Here is an 18,038-nt window from a genome sequence, read left to right on the forward strand (position 1 = left end):
TTCACTGGAAAGAATATGTAAGAATACCACGTTATAAGGAAATACAGTATTGCAGATTAAAGACAAATATGTACATATTGGAAATACTTAAACTTTACGAGAATAAATAACGCATCGTGCAAAATTATCTTGTTTTTCCTAAATAACACGTAGTAACTCGAAAAGATTTGGTGTTGCGTGTATGCCTAAGCTTCTAGGCTCAAAAGAGAATGCACAGGAGAGTTTTCTTTCGAAAAAACATGCCAGAATACCCCGATTTAAGGAAATTATGCTTCGTGCGAAATTACCTTGTTTTTCCTAAATGACATGTTGTAGCTTGAAAAGCTTTGGTGTTGCGTGTATGTCTAAGCGTGTAGCCTTAAAAGAGAACGCATAGGAGAGTTTACTCTTGAAAGAATATGTAAGAAAAACACGTTATATGCAAATACAGTGTTGCAGAGTAAAGACAAATGCAGACATATTAGAAATACTTAAAATTTACGAGAAGAAATAACACACCATACAAAATTATCTTGTTTTTCCTAAACAATACGCTGTAACTCGAAAAGATTTTATGTTGCGTGTATGTCTAAATGTGTAGCCTCAAAAGAGAACCCACAGGAGAATTTTTTCTCGAAAAAGTATGTCAGAATACCACGTTTTATGGAAATAGCGCCTGATGCGAAATTATCTTGTTTTTCCTAAACAACAAGTTTTAACTCATAGAGCTTTGGTGTTGCGTGTATGTCTAAGCGTGTAGCTTCAAAAGGGAACGCACAGGAGAGTTTTCTCACGAAAAAATCATGTCAGAATACCCCGTTTTAAGGAAATTGCTCATTGTGCGAAATTATCTTGTTTTTCCTAAACAACAAGTTTATCTCGAAAAGTTTTGGTGTTGCGTGTATGTCTAAGCTTGTAGCTTCAAAAGAGAATGAAGAGGAGAGTTTTCTCTCGAAAGAAAACATAATAATACCACGTTATATGGAAATACAGTGTTGCAGAGTAAAGACAAATACGTACGTATTAGAAATACTTAAAATTTACGAGAAGAAACAATGCATCGTGCAAAATTATCTTGTTTTTCCAAAACAACACCTTGTAACTAGAAAAGATTTGGTGTTGCGTGTATGTCTAAATGTGTAGCCTCAAAAGAGAACCCACAGGAGAATTTTCTCTCAAAAAATATGTCAGAATACCACGTTTTAAGGAAATACTGCATCATGCGAAATTATCTAGTTTTCCCTAAACAACACGTTGTAACTCGAAAATCTTTGGTGTTGCGTTTATGTCTAAGCATGTAGCCTCAACAGAGAATGCACAGGAGAGTTTTTTCTCGGAAGAATATGTGAAAATTCCACGTTATAATGGAATAGAGTCTTGCAGAGTAAAAACAAATAAGTACGTATTAGAAATACTTAAACATTACGAGAAGAAATAACGCATCACGCAAAATTTTCTTTTTTTTTTCCCTAAACAACACGTTGTAATTTGAAAAGCTTTGGTGTTGCATGTATGTCTAAGCGTGTAGCCTCAAAAGAGAACGCACAGGAGAGTTTTCTCTCGAAAAAATATGTCAGAATACCACGTTTTAAGGAAATCCAGCATTGTGCGTAATTATCCTGTTTTTCCTAAACAACATGTTTTAACTTGAAAAACTTTGTGTTGCGTGTATGTCTAAGTGTGTAGCCTCAGAAGAGAACACACAGGAGAGTTTTCTCTCGAAACAATATGTTAGAATACCATGTTACAAGGAAATACAGTGTTGCAGAGTAAAGACAAATATGTACGTATTAGAAATAGTTAAAGTTTACGGGAAGAAATAATGCTCCTTACAAAATTGTTTTTCCTAAACAACAAGTTGAAATTCGAAAAGATTTGGAGTTCCATGTATGTCTTAGCTTGTAGCCGAAAAAGAGAAAGCACAGGAGAGTTTTCTCTCGAAAAAATATGTCAGAATACCACGTTATAAGGAAATATCGTGTTGCAGAGTAAAGACAAATAGGTATGTATTGGAATTACTTAACCTTTACGAGAAGAAATAACGCATCGTGCAAAATTATCTTGTTTTTCCTAAACAACACGTTTAACTCGAAAGGATTTGGTGTTACATGTATGTCTAAGCTAGTAGCCTCAAAAGAGAACGCAGAGGAGTGTTTTCTCTTGAAAAAATATGTCAGAATACCACGTTATAAGGAAATCACGCATCGTGCGAAATTATCTTGTTTTTCCTAAACAACATGTTGTAACTCGAAAAGCTTTGGTGTTGCGTGTATGTCTAAGTGTGTAGCCTCAAAAGAGAATGCACAGGAGAGTTTTCTCTACAAAGAATATGTAAGAATACCACGTTACAAGGAAATACAGTGTTGCAGGTAAAGACAAATACGTAAGTATTAGAAATACTTAACTTTACCAGAAGAAATAACGCATCATAAAATATTTTCTTGTTTTTCCTAAAGAACCCGTTTTAACTTAAAAAGATTTGGTGTTGCATGTGTTTCTAAGCCTGTAGCCTCAAAAGGGCGCGCACAGGAGAGTTTTCTCTTGAAAAAAATTGTCAGAATACCCGTTTTTAGGAAATCCCACATCGTGCAGAATTATCTTGTTTTTCCTAAACGTTGTAACTCAAAAAGATTTGGTGTTGTGTGTATGTCTAAGCTTTTAGCCTCAAAAGAGAACGCACAGAAGAGTTTTCTCTCCAAAGAATATGTAAGAATACCATGTTACAAGGAAATACAGTGATGAAGGTAAAGACAAATACGTACGTATTAGAAATGCTTAAACTTTACCCGAAGAAATAACGCATCATACAATATTATCTTGTATTTCCTAAACCACACGTTTTTAACTCGAAAAGATTTGATGTTGTGTGTATGTCTAAGCCTGTAGCCTCAAAAGAGAACGCACAGGAGAGTTTTCTCTCGAAAAAATTATGTCAGAATACCACGTTTTTAGGAAATCCCGCATTGTGCGCAATTATCTTGTTTTTCCTAAAAGTTGTAACTCGAAAAGATTTGGTGTTGCGTGTATGTCTAAGCTTCTAGCCTCAAAAGAGAACGCACAGGAGAGTTTTCTCTCGAAAAATCATGTCGGAATACCCCGTTTTAACGAAATCGCTCATCGTGCGAAAATATCTTGTTTTTCCTAAACAACACAGTGTAACTTGAAAAGGTTTGGTGTTGCGTGTATGTCTAAGTGTGTAGCCTCAAAAGAGAATGCACATGAGAATTTTCTCTCAAAAGAATATGTAAGAATACCATGTTATAAGGAAATACAGTGTTGCATATTAAAGACATATACGTACATATTGGAAATACTTAAACTTTATGAGAAGAAATAACACATCGTGCAAAATTATCTTGTTTATCCTAAATAACACGTTGTAACTCAAAAAGAGTTTGTGTTGCGTGTATGTCTAAGCTTCTAGCCCCAAAAGAGAACGCACAGGAGAGTTTTATCTCGAAGAAACATGTCAGAATACCCCGTTTTAAGGAAATCGCTCACCGTGCGGAATTATCTTGTTTTTCCTAAACAACAAGTTTTAACTCGAAAATCTTTGATGTTGCGTGTATGTCTAAGCGTGTAGCCTCAAAAGAGAATGCACAGGAGCGTTTTCTCTCGAAAGAATATGTAGGAATACCACGTTATAAGTAAATACAATGTTGCAGAGTAAAGACAAGTACATACATATTAGAAATACTTAAACTTTACAAAAAGAAATAATGCATCACACAAAATTATCTTGTATATCCTAAACAACAGATTGTAACCTGAAAAGATTTGGTGTTGCTTGTGAGTCTAAATGTGTAGCATGAAAAGAGAACCCACAGGAGAATTTTCTCTCAAAAAAATATGTCAGAATACCACGTTTTAAGGAAATCCCGCATCGTGCGATATTATCTTGTTTTTCCTAAACAACACGTTGTAACTCGAAAAGCTTTGGTATTGCGTGAATATCTAAGTGTGTAGCTTCAATGGAGAACACGCAGGAGAGTTTTCTCTCGAAAGAATATGTAAGAATACCACGTTATAAGGAAATACAGTGTTGCAGAGTAAAGGCATATACGTACGTATTAGAAATACTTAAAATTTACGAGAAGAAATAATGCATCCTGCAAAATTATCTTGTTTTTCCTAAACAACACGTTGTAACTGGAAAAGATTTGGTTTTGCGTGTATGTCTAAATGTGTAGCTTCAAAAGAGAGCCCACAGGAGAATTTTCTCTCGAAAAAATATTTCAGAATACCACGTTTTAAGGAAATATCGCATCATGCGAAATTATCTTGTTTTTCCTAAACAACACGCTGTAACTCAAAAATCTTTGGTGTTGCGTTTATGTCTAAGCATGTAGCCTCAAAGAGAACGCACTGGAGAGTTTTCTCTCGAAAGACTATGTAGGAATTCCTCGTTATAAGTGTTGCAGAGTAAAAACAAATAAGTATGTATTAGAAATACTTAAACTTACGAGAAGAAATAAAGCATCATGCGAAATTATCTTGTTTTTCCTTAACAACACGTATTAACTCGAAAAGCTTTGGTGTTGCGTGTATGTCTAAGCGTGTAGCCTCAAAAGAGAACGCCCAGGAGGGTTTTCTCTCGAAAGAATATGTAAGAATAGCATGTTATAAGTAAATACAACGTTGCAGAGTAAAGACAAATACTTAATTATTAGAAATAGTTAAACTTTACGAGAAGAAATAATGCATCGTACAAAATTATCTTGTATATCCTAAACAACACATTGTAACCTGAAAAAATTTGGTGTTGCTTGTAAGTCTAAATGTGTAGCATCAAAAGAGAACCGACAGAAGATTTTTCCCTCGAAAAAATATGTCAGAATACCACGTTTTAAGGAAATCTTGCATCGTGCAAAATTATCTTGTTTTTCCTAAACAACATGTTGTAACTCGAAAAGCTTTGGTATTGCGTGTATGTCTAAGCGTGTAGTTTCAAAGGAGAATGAAGAGGAGAGTTTTCTCTCGCAAGATTATGTAAGAATACGTTATAAGGAAATACAGTGTTGCAGAGTAAAGACAAATATGTACGTATTAGAAATACTTAAAATTACGAGAAGAAATAACGCATCATGCAAGATTATCTTGTTTTTCCTATACAACACGTTGTAACTCGAAAAGATTTGGTGTTGCGTGTATGACTAAGGGTGTAGGCTCAAAAGAGAATGCACAGGAGAGTTTTCTCTTGAAAAAATATGTCAGAATACCACGTTTTAAGGAAATCCAGCATTGTGCGATATTATCTTGTTTTTCCTAAACAATACGTTTTAACTCGAAAGGCTTTGGTGTTGCGTGTATGTCTAAATGTGTAGCCTCAGAAGAGAACGCACAGGAGAGTTTCCTCTCGAAAGAATATATCAGAACACCACGTCTCAAGGAAATACAGTGTTGCAAAGACAAATACGTACGTATTAGAAATACTTAAACTTTATGAGAAGAAATAATGCTCCGTACAATATTATTTTGTATTTCCTAAACAACAAGTTGAAATTCGGAAAGATTTAGTGTTGCGTCTATGTCTAAGCTTGTAGCCGCAAAAGAGAATGCACAGGAGAGTTTTCTCTCGAAAAATATGTCAGAATACCACGTTTTAAGGAAATCCCGCATGGTGCGAAATTATCTTGTTTTTCCTAAACAACATGTTGTAACTCGAAATGTTTTGGTGTTGCGTGTATGTCTAAGGGTGCAGCCGCAAAAGAAAAAGACAGAAGAGTTTTCTATAGAAAGAATATATAAGAATACCACGTTAAAAGGAAATAGAGTGTTGCAGAGTAAAGACAAATACGAACGTATTAGAAATACTTAATGTTTACGAGAACAAATAACTCATCGTACAAAATTATCCTGTATTTCCTAAACAACACATTGTACCTTGAAAAGATTTGGAGTTGCGTGTATGTCTAAGCGTGTAGCCTCAAAAGAGAACACATAAGAGAGTTTTCACTCGAAAGAATATATAAGAATACCACGTTATAAGGAAATACAGTGTTGCAGATTAAAGACAAATATGTACATATTAGAAATACTTAAAATTACGAGAAGAAATAATGCATCGTAAAATATTATCTTGTATTTCCTAAACAACACGTTGTAACCTGAAAAGATTTGGTGTTGCTTGTAAGTCTATATGTGTAGCCTGAAAAGAGAACCCACAGGAGAATTTTCTCTCGAAAAAATATGTCAGAATACCAAGTTTTAAGGAAATTCTGCATCGTACGAAATTATCTTTTTTGTCCTAACAACACGTTGTAACTCGAAAAGCTTTGGTGATGCCTGTATGTCTAAGCATGTAGCCTCAAAAGAGAATTCACAGGAGAGTTTTCTCTCGAAAGACTATGTAAGAATACCACGTTACAAGGAAATACAGTGTTGCAGAGTAAAGTCAAATACGTACTTATTAGAATTACTTAAACATTACGAGAAGAAATAAAGCATCGCTAAAAATTACGTTGTATTTCCTAAACAACACGTTGTAACTAGAAAAGATTTGGTGTTGCGTGCATGTCTAAAACATATGTCAGAATACCACGTTTTAAGGAAATCCTGCATTGTGCGAAATTATCTTGTTTTTCCTAACAACACGTTGTAACTCGAAAAGTTTTGGTGTTGCGTGTATGTCTAAACGAGTAGCCTCCAAAGAGAACCCACAGGAGAATATTCTCTCGACAAAATATATCAGAATACGACATTTTAAGGAAATCCCTCATCTTGCGAAATTATCTTCTTTTTCATAAAGAACACGTTGTAACTCGAAAAGATTTTGTGTTGCGTGCATGTCTAAGCTTGTAGCCTCAAAAGAGAACGCACAGGATAGTTTTCTCTCCAAAAAATATGTCAGAATACCACGTTTTTAGGAAATCCCGCATCGAGCGAAATTATCTTGTTTTTCTTAAACAACACGCTGTAACTCAAAAAGCTTTGGTGTTGCGTGAATATCTAAGTGTGTAGCCTCAAAAGAGAATGCACAGGAGAGCTTCCTCTCGAAAGAATATGTAAGAATACCAAGTAATATGTAAGAATACCAAGTTATAAGGAAATACAGTGTTGCAGATTAAAGACAAATACGTACATATTGGAAATACTTAAACTTTACAAGAAGAAATAATGCATCTTGCAAAATTACCTTGTTTTTCCTAAACAACACGTTGTAACTCGAAAAGATTTGGTGTTACGTGCATGACTAAGCGTTTAGCCTCAAAAGAGAATGCACAGGAGCGTTTTCACTCGAAAGAATATTTAAGAATACCACGTAATAAGAAAAGACAGCGTTGCAGAGTAAAGACACATACGTACGTATTAGAAATACATAAACTTTATGAGAAGAAATAACACATCGTAAAAAAATTATCTTATATTTCCTAAACAACACGTTGTAACTCGAAAAGATTTGGTGTTGTGTGTAAGTCTAAATGTGTACCCTCAAAAGAAAACGCACAGGAGAGTTTTTCTCGAAAAAATATACCAGAATACCACGTTTCAAGGAAATCCTGCAGCGTGCAAAATTATCTTGTTTTTCCTAAAGAACACGTTGTAACTAGAAAAGCTTTGGTGTAGCTTGTACGTCTCAGCGTGTAGCCTCAAAAGAAAACACACAGGAGAGTTTTCTCTCAAAAAATATGTCAGAATACCATGTTTTAAGGAAATCCTGCATAGTGCGAAATTATCATTTTTTCTAAAAACTTGTTTTAACTCGAAAAGCTTTGGTGTTGCGTTTTTGTCAAAGCGTGCAGCCTCAAAAGAGAACGCACAGAAAAGTTTTCTCTCAAAAGAATATGTAAGAATACCATGTTATAAGGAAATACAGTGTTGCAGAGTAAAGACAAATACGTAAATATTGGAAATACTTCAACTTTACAGGAAGAAATAGCGCATCGTTCAAAATTAACTTGTTTTTCCTAATTAACACGTTGTAACTCGAAAAGATTTTGTGTTACGTGTATGTCTAAGCTTGTAGCCTCAAAATAGAATGCACAGGAGAGTTTTCTCTCGAAAAAATATGTCAGAATACCACGTTTTAAGGAAATCCGGCATCTTGCGAAATTATCTTGCTTTTCCTAAACAATACGTTGTAACTCGAAAAGCTTTGGTGTTGCATGTATGTCTAAGCGCCTAGCCTCCAAAGAGAACGCACAGGAGAGTTTTCTCTCGAAAGAATATGTAAGAATACCACGGTACAAGGAAATACAATGTTGCAGAGTAAAGACAAATACGTACATATTAGAAATACTTAAAAATTAAGAGAAGAAATAAAGCATCGTAAAAAATTATCTTGTTTTTCCTAAACAACACGCTGTAATTCGAAAAGATTTTGTGTTGCATGTATGTCTAAGCTTGTAGCCTCAAAAGAGAATGCACAGGAGAGTTTTCCTTCGAAAACTTAAGTGAGAATACCACGTTTAAAGGAAATCCTGCATCGTGCGAAATTATCCTTTTTCCTAAACAACACGTTGTCACTCAAAAGGCTTTGGTGTAGCTTGTATGTCTCAGCGTGTAGCCTCAGAAGAGAGCACACAGGAGAGTTTTCTCTCGAAAAAATATATCAGAATACCATGTTTTAAGGAAATCCTGCATCGTGCGAAATTACCTTTTTTTTCCTAAACAACATGTTTTAACTCAAAAAGCTTTGGTGTTGCGTGTATGTCTAAGTGTGTAGTCTCAAAAGAGAATGCACAGGAGAGTTTTCTCTCACAAGAATATGTAAGAATTCCACCTTACAAGGAAATAAAATTTTGCAGAGTAAAACAAATACGTACATATTCGAAATACTTAAACTTAACAAGAAGAAATAGCGCATCATACAAAATTATCTAGTATTTCCTAAAAAAACACGTAGTAACTTGAAATGATTTTGTGTGGCGTGTATGTCTAAGCATGTAGCCTCAAAAGAGAACCGACAGGAGACTTTTCTCTCGAAAAAATATGTCAGAATACCACGTTTTAAGGAAATCCTGCATCGTGCGAAATTATCTTGTTTTTCCTAAACAACACGTTGTAATTCGAAAAACTTTGGTGTTGCGTGTATGTCTAAGCATGTAGCCTCAAAAGAGAATGCACAGGAGAGTTTTCTCTCGAAAGAATATGTAAGAATACCACGTTACGAGGAAATAAAGTCTTGTAGAGTAAAGACAAATAAGTACGTAGTAGAAACATTTAAACATTAAGAGAAGAAATAAATCATCGTAAAAAATTATCTTGCATTTCCTAAACGACACGTTGTAACTCGAAAAGATTTGGTGTTGCGTGTATGTCTAAGCATGTAGCCTCAAAAGAGAACCCACAGGAGGGTTTTCTCTCGAAAAATATGTCACAATGCAACGATTTAAGGAAATCCTGCATCGTTAGAAATTATCTTGTTTTTCTTAAACAACACGTTGTAACTCTAAAAGCTTTGTTGTTGCGTATATGTCTAAGCTTGTAGCCTCAAAATAGAACACACAGGAGAATTTTCTCTCAAAAGAATATATAAGAATACCATGTTATAAGGAAATACAGTGTTGCAGAGTAAAGACAAATACGTACGTAAAGGACATACTTCAACTTTACGAGAAGAAATAATGCATCATAAAATATTATCTTTTATTTCCTAAACAACATGTTGTAACTCGAAAAGATTTGGTGTTGCATGTATGTCTAAGCATGTAGCCTCAAAAGAGAATGCACAGGAGAGTTTTCTCTTGAAAAAATATGTCAGAATACAACGTTTTAAGGAAATCCCGCATCATGCGAAATTATCTTGCTTTTCCTAAACAACACGTTGTAACTCGAAAAGCTTTGGTGTTGCGTGTATGTCTAAGTGTCTAGCCTCAAAAGAGAATGCACGGAAGAGTTTTCTCTCAAAAAAATATGTAAGAATACCACGTTATAAGGAAATACAGTGTTGCAGAGTAAAGACAAATACGTACGTATTAGAAATACATAAACTTTACGAGAAGAATTAACGCATCCTAAAAAATTATCTTGTATTTCCTAAACAACATGTTGTAACTCGAAAAGATTTGGTGTGGTGTGTATGTCTCAGCGTGTAGCCTCAAAAGAGAGCCGACGGGAGAATTTTCTCTTGAAAAAATATGTCAGAATACCACGTTTTAAGGAAATCCCGCATCATGCGAAATTATCTTGTTTTTCCTAAACAACACGTTTTAACTCGAAAAGCTTTGGTGTAGCTTGTATGTCTCAGCGTGTAGCCTCAAAAGAGAACACACAGGAGAGTTTTCTCTCGAAAAAATATGTCTGAATACCACGTTTTAAGGAAATCCTGCATCGTGAGAAATTATCTTATTTTTCCTAAACAACTTGTTGTAACTCGAAAAGCTTTGGAGTTGCGTTTTTGTCTAAGCGTGCAGCCTCAAAAGAGAACACACAGGACAGTTTTCTCTCAAAAGAATATGTAAGAATACCACGTTATAAGGAAATACAGTGTTGCAGAGTAAAGACAAATACGTACGTTTTAAAAATACTTAAACTTTGTGAGAAGAAATAACGCATCGTGCAAAATTATCTTGTTTTTCCTAAACAACACGTGGTAACTTGAAAAGATGTGATGTTGGGTGTATGTCTAAGCATGTAGCCTCAAAAGAGAACGCACAGGAGAGTTTTCTCACGAAAGAATATGTAAGAATACCACAATGCAAGGAAATGCAGTGTAGCAGAGTAAAGACAAATACGTACATATTAGAAATACTTAAACATTAAGAGAAGAAATAAAGCATCGTAAAAAAATTATCTTGTTTTTCCTAAACAACACATTGTAATTCGAAAGGATTTGGTGTTGTGTGTATGTCTAAGCTGGTAGCCTCATAAGAGAACTCACAGGAGAGTTTTCCCTCGAAAATATAAGTCAGAATACCACGTTTTAAGAAAATCTTTTATTGTGCGAAATTATCTTGTTTTTTCTAAAGAGCACTTTGTAACTCTAAAAGCTTTGGTGTAGCTTGTATGTCTCAGCTTGTAGCCTCAAAAGAGAGCACACAGGAGAGTTTTCTCTCGAAAAAATATGTCAGAATGCCGCGTTTTAAGGAAATCCTTCATCGGGCAAAATTATCTTTTTTTTTTTTTTTCCTAAACAACATGTTTTAACTCATACAAGCTTTGGTGTTGCGTGTATGTCTAAGTGTTTAGCCTCAAAAGAGAATGCACAGGAGAGTTTTCTCTCGCAAGAATATGTAAGAATACCATGTTACAAGCAAAAACAGTTTTGCAGAGTAAAACAAATACGTACATATTAGAAATACTTAAACTTTACAAGAAGAAATAACGCATCATACAAAATTATCCAGTATTTCCTAAACAACACGTTGTAACTCGAAAAGATTTGGTGTGGCATGTATGTCAAAGCATGTAGCCTCAAAAGAGAACCCACAGGAGAATTTTCTCTCAAAAAAAAATGTCAGAATACCACGATTTAAAGAAATCCTGCATCGTGCGAAATTATCTTCTTTTTCATAAACAACACGTTGTAATTCGAAAAGCTTTGGTGTTGCTTATATGTCTAAGCGTGTAGCCTCAAAAGAGAATGCACAGGAGAGTTTTCTCTCTGAAAAGTATGTCAGAATACCACGTTTTAAGAAAATCCAGTATCTTGCGAAATTAACTTTTTTTTTTTCCTAAACAACTTGTTGTAAATCGAAAAGCTTTGGAGTTGCGGTTTTGTCTAAGCGTGCAGCCTCAAAAGAGAACGCACAGGAGAATTTTCTCTCATAACAATATGTAAGAATACCACTTTACAAGGAAATACAGTCTTGTAGAGTAAAGACAAATAACTACGTATTAGAAACACTTAAACATTAAAAGAAGAAATAAAGCATCGTACAAAATTATCATGTATTTTCTAAATAACACGTTGTAACTCGAAAAGATTTGGTTTTGCGAGTATGTCTAAGCATGTAGCCTCAAAAGAGAACGCACAGGAGAGTTTTCTCTCGAAAAAACATGTCAGAATACCACGATTTATGGAAATCCCGCATCGTGTGAAATTATCTTGTTTTGCTTAAAGAAGACGTTGTAACTCGAAAAGCATTGGTGTTGCGTTTTTGTCTAAGCATGCAGCCTCAAAAGAGAACGCACAGGAGAATTTTCTCTCGTAACAATATGTAAGAATACCACGTTACAAGGAAATACAGTCTTGTAGAATAAAGACAAATAAGTACGTTTTAGAAACACTTAAACATTAAGAGAAGAAATAAAGCATCGTATAAAATTATCTTGTATTTTCTAAACAACACGTTGTAACTCGAAAAGATTTGGTGTTGCGTGTATGGCTAAGCGTGTAGCCTAATAAGAGAACGCACAGGGGAGTTTTCTATCGAAAAAAATATGTCAGAATATCACGTTTTAAGAAAATCCCGTATCGTGCGAAATTATCTTATTTTTCCTAAAGAACTTGTTATAACTCGAAAAACTTTGGTGGTGCGTTTTTGTCTAAGCGTGCAGCATCAAAAGAGAACGCACAGGAGAGTTTTCTCTCGAAAGAATATGTAAAAATACCACGTTATAAGGAAATATTGCAGAGGAAAGACAAATACCTATGTATTAGAAATACTTAAACTTTACAAGAAGAAATAACGCATCATGCAAAATTATCTTGTTTTTCCTAAACAACACGCTGTAACTCGAAATGATTTGGTGTTGCGTGTATGTCTAAGCTTGTAGCCTCAAAAGAAAACGCACAGGAGAGTTTTCTCTCGAAAAAAAGGTCAGAATACCACGTTTTAAGGAAATCCCGCATCGTGAGAAATTATCTAGTTTTTCCTAAACAACATGTTGTAACTCGAAAAGCTTTGGTGTTGCATGTATGTCTAAGCGTGTAGCCACAAAAGAGAATGCACAGGAGAGTTTTCTCTCGCAAGAATATGTAAGAATACCACGTTACAAAGAAATACAGTTTTGCAGAGTAAAGACAAATAGGTACATATTAGAAACACTTAAACATTACGAGAATAACGCATCATGCAAAATTATCTTGTATTTCATAAACAACACGTTGTAACTCGAAAAGCTTTGGTGTTGCACGTATGTATAAGCGTCTAGCCTCAAAAGAGAACGCACGGAAGAGTTTTCTCTCGAAAGAATATGTAAGAATACCACGTTATAAGGAAATACAGTGTTGCAGAGTAAAGACAAATACATATGTATTAGAAATACTTAAACTTTACAAGAAGAAATAACGCATCGTAAAAATTATCTTGTATTTCCTAAACAACACGTTGTAACTCGAAAAGATTTGGTGTGGTGTGTATGTCTCAGCCAGTAGCCTCAAAAGAGAACCCACAGGAGAAATTTCTCTTGAAAAAATATGTCAGAATACCACATTTTAAGGAAATCCCGCATCGTGCGAAATTATCTTGTTTTTCCTAAACAACACATTTTAACTCGAAAAGCTTTGGTGTAGCTTGTATGTCTCAGCGTGTAGCCTCAAAGGAGAACACACAGGAGAGTTTTCTCTCGAAAAAATATGTCTGAATACCACGTTTTAAGGAAATTCTGCATCGTGAGAAATTATCTTATTTTTCCTAAACAACTTCTTGTAACTCGAAAAGCTTTGGAGTTGCGTTTTTGTCTAAGCGTGTAGCCTCAAATCGAACGCACAAGAGAGTTTTTTCTCAAAAGAGTAAGCAAGAATTCCACGTTATAAAGGAATACAGTATTGCAGAGTAAAAACAAATACGTATGTATTAGAAATACTTAAAATTTACGAGAAGAAGTAATGTATCATGCAAAATTATCTTGTTTTTCCTAAACAACACGTCGTAACTAGAAAAGATTTGGTGGTGCGTGTATGTCTTAATGTGTTTCCTCCAAAGAGAACCCACATGAGAATTTTCTCTTGAAAAAATATGTCAGAAATCACATTTTAAGGAAATACCGCATTATGCGAAATTATCTTGTTTTTCCTAAACAACACGTTGTAACTCGAAAAGCTTTCGTGTTGCATGTATGTATAAGCATGTAGCCTCAAAAGAGAATGGACAGGAGAGATTTCTCTCGAACGAATATGTAAGAATACCACGTTATATGAATATACAGTGTTGCAGAGTAAAGACAAATACGTACGTATTAGAAATACTTAAACTTTAGGAGAAGAAATAACACATCATATAAAATTATCTTGTATTTCCTAAACAACACGTTGTAACTCGAAAAGAGTTGGTGTTGTGTGTATGTCTAAACATGTAGCCCCAAAGAGGACCCACAGGATAATTTTCTTTCGAAAAAATATGTCAGAATACCAACTTTTAAGGAAATCCTGCAACGTGCGAAATTATATTGTTTTTCCTAAACAACACGTTGTAACTCGAAAACCTTTGGTGTTGCTTGTATGTCTCCGCGTATAGCCTCAAAACAGAACGCACCGGAGAGTTTTCTCTCGAAAAAATATGTCACAATACCATGTTTTAAGAAATCCTGCATCATGAGAAATTATCTTGTTTTTCCTTAACAACATGTTTTAAAACGAAAAGCTTTGGTGTTGCGTGTAGGTCTAAGTGTGTCGCCTCAAAAGAGAATGCACAGGAGAGTTTTCTCTCGCAAGAATATGTAAGAATACTACATTACAAGGAAATACAATTTTGCCGAGTAAAGACAAATACTTACATATTAGAAATACTTAAACTTACGAGAAGAAATAACGCATCATACAAAATTATCTTGTATTTCCTAAACAACACGTTGTAACTCGAAATGATTTGGTGTAGCACATATGTCTATGCATGTAGCCTCAAAAGAGAATGCACAGGAGAGTTTTCTCTCGAAAAAATATGTCAGAATACCACGTATTAAGGAAATCCCACATCATGCGAAATTATCTTGTGTTTCCTAAACAATAGGTTGTATCTCGAAAAGATTTGGTGTTGCGTGTATGTCTAAGCATGTAGCCTCAAGGAGAACGCACAGGAGTATTTTCTCTCGTAAAAATATGTCAGAATACCACGTGTTATGGAAATCCCGCATCGTGCGAAATTATCTTGTTTTTCCTAAACAACACGTTGTAACTCGAAAAGCTTTGGTGTTGCGTGTATGTCTAAGCATGTACGTTCAAAAGAGAACAAAGAGGAGAGTTTTCTCTCAAAAGAATATGTAAGAATACCACGTTATAAGGAAATACAGTGTTGGAGAGTAAAAACAAATACGTACCTATTAGAAATACTTAAAATTTACGAGAAGAAATAATGCATCGTGCAAAATTACCTTGTTTTTCCTAAACAACACATTGTAACTCCAAAAGATTTGGTGTTGCGAGTATGTCTAAGCATGTAGCCTCAAAAGAGAACGTACCTGAGAGTTCTCTCTCGAAAAAATATGTCAGAATACCACGTTTTAAGGAAATCCCGCATCGTGCTAAGTTATCTTGTTTTTCCTAAACAACATGTTGTAACTCGAAAAGCTTTGGTGTTGCGTGTATGTCTAAGTGTGTAGCCTCAAAAGAGAACGCACAGGAGAGTTTTCTCTCGAAAGAATATGTAAGAATACCACGTTTTAAGGAAATATTGCATCTTGCGAAATTTTCTTGTTTTTCCTTAAGAACACGTTGTAACTCGAAAAGCTTTGGTGTTGCATGTATGTCTAAGCGTGCAGTCTCAAAAGAGAATGCACAGGACAATTTTCTCTCGAAAGAATATGGAGGAATACCACGTTATAAGGAAATACAGTGTTGAAGAGTAAAGACAAATACGTACGAAAAGATTTGGTGTTGTGTGTATGTCTAAACGTGCAGCCCCAAAGAGGAACCACAGGAGATTTTTCTCTTGAAAAAATATGCCAGAATACCAACTTTTAAGGAAATCCTGCAATGTGCGAAATTATCTTGTTTTTCCTAAACAACACGTTGTAACTCGAAAAACTTTGGTGTTGCTTGTATGTCTCCACGTATAGCCTCAAAAGAGAACACCTGGGAGAGTTTTTGTATCCACTCTTCTGTTGAGGGATACCTGGGTTCTTTCCAGTATCTGGCAATTATAAATAGGGCTGCTATGAACATAGTAGAGCATGTATCCTTATTACATGGTGGGGAATCCTCCGGGTATATGCCCAGGAGTGGTATAGCAGGATCTTCTGGAAGTGAGGTGCCCAGTTTTCGGAGGAACCGCCAGACTGCTTTCCAGAGTGGTTGTACCAATTTGCAACCCCACCAGCAGTGGAGGAGTGTTCCTCTTTCTCCGCACCCTCTCCAACACCTGCTGTCTCCTGAATTTTTAATCTTAGCCATTCTGACTGGTGTAAGATGAAATCTTAGGGTTGTTTTGATTTGCATTTCCCTAATGACTAATGAAGTGGAGCATTTTTTAAGATGCTTCTCCGCCATCCGAAGTTCTTCAGGTGAGAATTCTTTGTTTAACTCTGTACCCCATTTTTTAATAGGGTTGTTCGGTTTTCTGGAGTCTAACTTCTTGAGTTCTTTATATATATTGGATATTAGCCCTCTATCTGATGTAGGATTGGTGAAGATCTTTTCCCAATTTGTTGGTTGCCGATCTGTCCTCTTGAAAAAATATGTCACAATACCATGTTTTAAGGAAATCCTGCATCATGAGAAATTATCTTATTTTTTCCTAAACAACATGTTTTAAAACGAAAAGTTTGGTGTTGCGTGTAGGTCTAAATGTGCAGCCTCAAAAGAGAATGCACAGGAGAGTTTTCTCTCGCAAGAATATGTAAGAATACCACGTTACAAGGAAATACAGTTTTGCAGAGAAAAGACAAATACGTACATATTAGAAATACTTAAACTTACGAGAAGAAATAACGCATCGTACAAAATTATCTTGTATAAACAACACGTTGTAACTCGAAAGGATTTTGTGTGGCGTATATGTCTATGCGTGTAGCCTCAAAAGAGAACGCACAGGAGAGTTTTCTCTCGAAAAAATATGTCAGAAAACCACGTTTTAAGGAAATCCCGCATCGTGCGAAATTATCTTGTGTGCAGCCTCAGAACAGAACGCACAGGAGAGTTTTCTCTCGAAACAATATGTCAGAATACCATGTTACAAGGAAATAAAGTGTTGCAGAGTAAAGTCAAACACGTACGTATTAGAAATAATTAAAGTTTACGAGAAGAAATAACGCTCCGTACAAAATTATCTTGTATTTCCTAAACAACAAGTTGAAATTCAAAAAGAATTGGAGTTGTGTGTATATTTAAGCTTGTAGCAACAAAGAGAACACACAGGAGAGTTTTCTCTCGAAAAAATATGTCAGAATACCACATTTTAAGGAAATCGCACATCTTGCGAAATTATCTTGTTTTTCCTTAACAACAAGTTTTAACTCGAAAATCTTTGGTGTTGCGTGTATGTCTAAGCACGCACCCTCAAAAGAGAATGCACAGGAGAATTTTCTCTCGAAAGAATATGTAAGAAGACCACGTTATAAGGAAATACAGTTTTGCAGATTAAAGACAAATACGTCCGTATTAGAAATATTTAAAATTTATGAGAAGAAATAACGCATCATGCAAAATTATCTTGTTTTTCCTAGACAACACGTTGTACCTCGAAAGAATTGGTGTTGCCTGTATGTCTAAACGTGTAGCCTCAAAAGAGTACCCAAAGGAGAATTTACTCTCGAAAAAATATGTCATAATACCATGTTTTAAGGAAATCCCCCATCCTGCGAAATTTTCTGGTTTTTCCTAAACAACACGTTTTAACTCGAAAAGCTTTGGTGTTGCGTGTTTGTCTAAGCGTGTAGCCGCAAAAGAGAACGCAAAGGAGAGTTTGCTCTCAAAAAAAAAAATATGTAAGAATACCACGATATAAGGAAATACAGTGTAGCAGAGTAAAGACAAATATGTACGTATTAGAAATACTTAAAATTTACGAGAAGAAATAATGCATCATGCAAAATTATCTTGTATTTCCTAAACAACACGTTGTAACTCGAAAAGATTTTGTGTTGCGTGTATGGTAAAGCATGTAGTCTCAAAAGAGTACGCACAGAACAATTTTCTCTCGAAAAAATATTTCAGAATACCACGTTTTAAGGAAATCCAGCATCGTGCAAAATTATCTTGTTTTTCCTAAACAGCACATTGTAACTCGAAAAGATTTGGT

This window comes from Apodemus sylvaticus, chromosome 17 (assembly GCF_947179515.1).
Source record: "Apodemus sylvaticus chromosome 17, mApoSyl1.1, whole genome shotgun sequence".
Classification (NCBI taxonomy): Eukaryota; Metazoa; Chordata; class Mammalia; order Rodentia; family Muridae; genus Apodemus; species Apodemus sylvaticus.